The sequence below is a fragment of the Rhinopithecus bieti genome, unplaced genomic scaffold (genome assembly GCF_001698545.2).
Source record: "Rhinopithecus bieti isolate Rb0 unplaced genomic scaffold, ASM169854v2 scaffold_47707, whole genome shotgun sequence".
In the NCBI taxonomy this organism is placed as follows: Eukaryota; Metazoa; Chordata; class Mammalia; order Primates; family Cercopithecidae; genus Rhinopithecus; species Rhinopithecus bieti.
In genome coordinates this window covers 52060-56484 of record NW_016819117.1, presented here as the reverse complement: position 1 = coordinate 56484, position 4425 = coordinate 52060, and the positions used below count along the sequence as shown (strand labels likewise).

At 58.1% G+C, this 4425-nt stretch overlaps 1 protein-coding gene across 3 annotated transcripts in view; it reads right to left on the bottom strand.

Annotated features, from left to right (window-relative positions):
* Positions 1 to 4425, bottom strand: part of RAB40C (RAB40C, member RAS oncogene family) — a 45661-nt gene that overhangs the window by 16207 nt on the left and 25029 nt on the right. The window lies entirely within an intron of this gene.

Below are 4425 nucleotides of genomic sequence, written 5' to 3'. Positions count from 1 at the left end.
CCATCGGGATGCGGCGGAGTTACGCAGTTCTCCATCGGGATGCGGCGGAGTTACGCAGTTCTCCATCGGGATGCGGCGGAGTTACGCAGTTCTCCATCGGGATGCGGCGGAGTTACGCAGTTCTCCATCGGGATGCGGCGGAGTTACGCAGTTCACCATCGGGATGCGGCGGAGTTAGGCAGTTCACCATCGGGATGCGGCGGAGTTAGGCAGTTCACCATCGGGATGCGGTGGAGTTTGGCAGTTTAACATCAGGATGTGGTAGAGGTCACAGCCTTGGAGACATTTTGGAAGCATCTGCGCCGACTGTGTGCTTCCTGAGCTGCGTGCAAAGCTGCGTCACTGCCCCAGTGGTGCCCTTCACGGCGAGCCAGTCAGGAATCCCGCTCAAGTCCAGGGCCATGCATGTCACCCAAGTCTAGACCTGGGTGCTGCCCACAACCCCAACCAAGGCCCCAAGACCATGCACTCCACCTGGGTCTAGACCTGGGTGCTGCCCACGACTTCCACTAAGGCCCACATAAGAAGCTGAGTCCTTAAGGACTAAAGAAAAACTATCCTCTGTGGAAAAAATATGGAAATTATACTTTAAAAAAAGGGCAAAGGACTTGAATAGACACTTCTCCAAAGAAGATAAACCAACGGCCAAGAAGCAGTGAAAAGGCAATTCCACATCGTCCAGCAAAGAAACACATCCAAGCCACCACCACACCACGCCCCAGCCTCACGGCAAAGGGCAGCTGGCAGCAAGTGCCGGCCGGCATGGGGAAGCCAGGCCCTTCACCCAGTGAGTGTGCTGCATGCGGCTGCACCGTGCTCCTGATTCTAAAGGCGAGGGCAGCTGTCCTGTGCTCCTGATTCTAAAGGCGAGGGCAGCTGTCCTGTGCTCACTCACAAGTGAAACAACACTCTTCAGGGAGGAACCGCACTCATGCCGTCCACACCCTTCCCACACCTCCCTCCTCCCACAGTTCTGTCAAGCAGGACACATGGACGGAGGGGCCTCAGTCCTTCTGGTCCTGGCTGCTGCAGCCCCCACAAGGCTGACCTGAGAGGCTAAGATTGGATACCACGATTGCAACAAAGGCCATGGCTGCTCCTCCTTGACAGTTACCTCCATGTGTCAATTTGGCCAAGCAGGCGGGCACCAGCAACACCCACAGGATGGGTGCTGATGGCCCGGGGACTCCCCTAGGCCACCCCTAGATGGCGCCATGGCCCAGGGCTGCCAGGAGCCATAGCTGCCACGAAGGGGCAGGGGTGCCGGGCAAAGCCTGGGGACCATGTCAGCCACTCACAGAGGCCGGGGCCTCTAGAGCGCTGCACTCTTGGATCAGAGGCGGCTACGGGATGCTCCTCCCACTGGGTGTCTGCTGTAGGCACCCGTGGGACCTCCTGACCTGCTGACCTCCCACCCACCCCGCAGGCTCCACACCTGGCTGCCCACACTGTGCGTCAGAACAGGATTCTCAGCAACACTGGGGAGAAAAAGTTCAAGAAGACTATGAAACAACGTCCCCATGGATACCATTTAGACACAAACAGAGGCCTGTTCTCTAGGCACAGTCAACTGAGTGTCTTGTTCCCGGCAAGCCACAGCCACTGACCACACAGAGCCCTCCTGGCTCCAGGATGTGGCTCTGGAAAAGGTCTGGACTCTCAGAGGAGGGACAGGGGTCAGGATCCTGGGGAGGGGGTCCTTGGCCTGGAAGGTCTCAATTATCCAGGCAGGGTCAGGGCAGGCGGGTGATGGAGTAGGGCAGGGCGGGGAAGGAGAAGGAGCGCCTGGAGGTACAGAGCAGTGGCCTGGGACAGGCCTGGAGCCCGTGCTGGGCGACAGCGCAGGGGCAGGGGCAGTGGGCTTCGGCTGCAGAGCTCAACACCAACCCATGAGGGGTCCCCGGTATTAATTGTGACATGTTCTCTTGGTGTGCTGCTCACTTTTACCTCCTGGTGAAATGTCTTTTCAAAAATAAGCTAAGCGAACACCCGGTTCAGTGAAAAGGCAAGAGTGCCAGTGAGGGTCAGCTGCTCCCTGCAGGTCCCCTGAGGCCTCATGCGGCACCAGCAACTCCTGCCACCCTCCCTCCTGCTCTCCTCCTCATCCGCTGGGCGCCGCAGGCCTTGCTCACCACCTCAGGTTTACTGTTCCCAAAAAACCTCTCACTCATCTAGCCTCAGCCAGGCGCTGCCTCTAGGCCGACTGAACACAACCCCATGAGACGCACAGCAGCGTCCTGGTCAGACACGTGGGAGAGCCGACTCCCCCGGGACAGGTGCTCTGACCTCAGGGGACACTGAGGAAGGGAGGAACACCTGTCCTGCCACCAGAGCAAAGCCACCAGCACCTGGGCTGCTGGTTCTGTCTACTGCACGGGGTGCCATGTCCCCAGCAGTTACAGGAGACCAAGTTCCAGCAAGCGGACTCCCAGCCAGGCTGGTGTGAAGCGACATCTGGCCCCGGCCTGGCGCCCAAGGCACCAGGCCGGTGCTGTTCACGTCCCCACCCTCCTGTGGGACCCATTCTGTTTTCTAAAAGCTTTTAAGGCATTTTCTTTGCCCACATTGTCCTGGGTGGTCTTTTTCGTATTCTGAGGCCCTTGCAGTCTGGAGACACATCCTGACGTGCCTCAGTTCCCCCACAGAGGCTCCCGCCCTCCATCCTGAGCCGCGCCAGCCAGGGTAACCACTGCAGGGATCGCCCAGTTGTTTTTTAATCTCTTTTGGTTCTATTTTCTGGGAGATGTCCTCAACTTTCTTTTCTGCCCTTTTATGGCTTTTTAAAAATATGCTGCTTATTTATAATTTCTAAAAGCTCCTTCCGGTGCTCTGAGCAATTCCCCTCTGGCAGCGTCCGGCTCTTCATTGTTGGATGCGGCATCTCTGACGACGCCATTGGTACAATGTTCTTCCCTGAGCTCTTTTCCTGTCTGTCTGGGTCTTTCCTCACATTCTGGGGACCCTCAAGGACAGACCCTAAGTAGCCACCAGGAAGCTGGTGACTCTGGCTTCTAAGTTGGGGCTCCCGGCAACGTCTGGAGGCTACTTCTTTTGGGCTGACGGTTATCCTGCCATTATCCTGCCACGGGCTCCCATCTGCATGCCAGTGGGACTGGGTTTCCAGGTAAGGAGGCTTGCTCAGGCCACCAGCTGCCCGCCACCCTGTCCCCGCCACCCCATCCCCACCATGCCCCTGGCGTCTGGTGTCCACGACTCAATTTTCCCAGAGAATAAATCTCCTGTGCTTGCTGTTGGGAACCACACCAGGCACTGCCTGACCTCCCCGTCCCCTCACGTGGCATTGAGAGGGGCTCCCATGGCCCCTTACTCAGCCATGGCAGCACCCCTGTTCCCAAACAGTCAAACCTCTCTGACCTCATCAGTCCACGCTTTTATTTTTTGAGAAGGGGTCTCGTTCTGTCACCCAGGCTGGAGTGCAGTGGTGTGATCAAGGCTCACTGCAGCCTCCAACTCCTGGGCTCATGTGCTCCTCATACCTCAGCCTCCTGAGTAGCTGGGACTACAGGTCCACCACCACACCTGGCTAATTTTGTATCTTTTGTAGAGTCAGGGGTTTCACTATGTTGCCCAGGCTGGTCTTGAGCTCCTGGGTTCAAGCAATCTGCCTACCTTGACCTCCCAAAGGGCTGGGATGACAGGTATGACCTGCCACACAATTGTGGTGCAATCTCGGCTCATGGCAACCTCCACCGCCTGGGTTCAAGTGATTCTTGTGCCTCTGCCTCCCAAGTAGGGAGACTACAGGTGCCCGCCACCACGCCCAGCTATTTTTTTTGTATTTTTAGTAGAGATGGGGTTTCACCATGTTGGCTAGGCTGGTCTCGAACCCCTGACCTCAAGTGATCCACCTGCCTCAGCCTCCCAAAGTGCTGGGATTATAGGCGTGAGCCACCATGGCCAGTCGAGTTTCATTCTTTTCAGGATGGTAAAGGGAATGCCACAACCATTTGTCTAGAAGGGTCCTGATGGGACTGAGGGCCACGGATTGGCAGCCTGAAGCCAGCATCCTGGGCCTCCCAGGCTTGGCCTCTGCATTGCCGGTCCCGGCGCCCAGCCCTTTGGGGTGAGGCAAGGACAGAGGACCAGGTGGGAGCTGAGCTCAGGGGACAGAGGACCACCAGGTGGGAGCTGAGCTCAGGGGACAGAGGACCAGGTGGGAGCTGAGCAGGCTCAGGGGACAGAGGACCAGGTGGGAGCTGAGCTCAGGGGACAAAGGACCAGGTGGGAGCTGAGCTCGGGGACAGAGGGCCAGGTGGGAGCTGAGCAGGCTCAGGGGACAGAGGACCAGGTGGGAGCTGAGCTCAGGGGACAGAGGACCAGGTGGGAGCTGAGCTCAGGGGACAGAGGACCAGGTGGGAGCTGAGCAGGCTCAGGGGACAGAGGACCAGGTGGGAGCTGAGCAGG